The sequence below is a fragment of the Penaeus monodon genome, chromosome 15 (assembly GCF_015228065.2).
Source record: "Penaeus monodon isolate SGIC_2016 chromosome 15, NSTDA_Pmon_1, whole genome shotgun sequence".
In the NCBI taxonomy this organism is placed as follows: domain Eukaryota; kingdom Metazoa; phylum Arthropoda; class Malacostraca; order Decapoda; family Penaeidae; genus Penaeus; species Penaeus monodon.
Genome location: NC_051400.1, coordinates 6,753,832 through 6,754,403, shown reverse-complemented (window position 1 = coordinate 6,754,403; position 572 = coordinate 6,753,832). Strand labels below are relative to the sequence as shown.

Here is a 572-nt window from a genome sequence, read left to right as displayed (position 1 = left end):
TGATATTATGGTAAGGGGTAGAGAGATGGTTGTGAGGTGGGGGAGGAAGGGAAGGGCGGGTGTAGGATGCTGGGAGGGGTCGAGATGTGGGGGTAGGGTTAGAGGTAAAGAGGTGGAGGACGAGATTAAGACGAGAGGGGTTGGACATAGTGGGTTGGGGAGAGGGTTAGAGAGTAGGTTAGGGGAGAGAGAGTGAGATGCGGAAGGTAGGCAGATGGTGGATACGAGGTTGGGTCTTGGGTAAGTGGGGAGAGGGATAGTTAGTGAATTGATGAAAGAAAGGCGGGGTAACGGGATTCGGGAAAGAATAGGTAGTGGGCTGGAGTGGGTAGAGAGGAGGGGTGAGTGTAGCCGGATGAAAAATGGCATGTAGGATAGGGGTAGAGGATGGGCAGTAGGTTGGAGAGGTTTAATAGGACTTAGTAGCGGGATAGGTAATTGGTAGTGGGGTAAGGAATAAACTGTGATCAGAAAGGGTAAAGTGATGAATAGGACGAGGTTGGGTATTGGGGTAGGGGGAGGGGAGGGAATGGGTAAAGGCTAGGTAAAACTGAAAATGGGTTAGTTAATGA

At 50.7% G+C, this 572-nt stretch overlaps 1 protein-coding gene across 1 annotated transcript in view; it reads left to right on the top strand.

Annotated features, from left to right (window-relative positions):
* Positions 1–572, top strand: part of LOC119581716 — a gene marked incomplete in the record, with an annotated part of 132,029 nt that overhangs the window by 39,187 nt on the left and 92,270 nt on the right.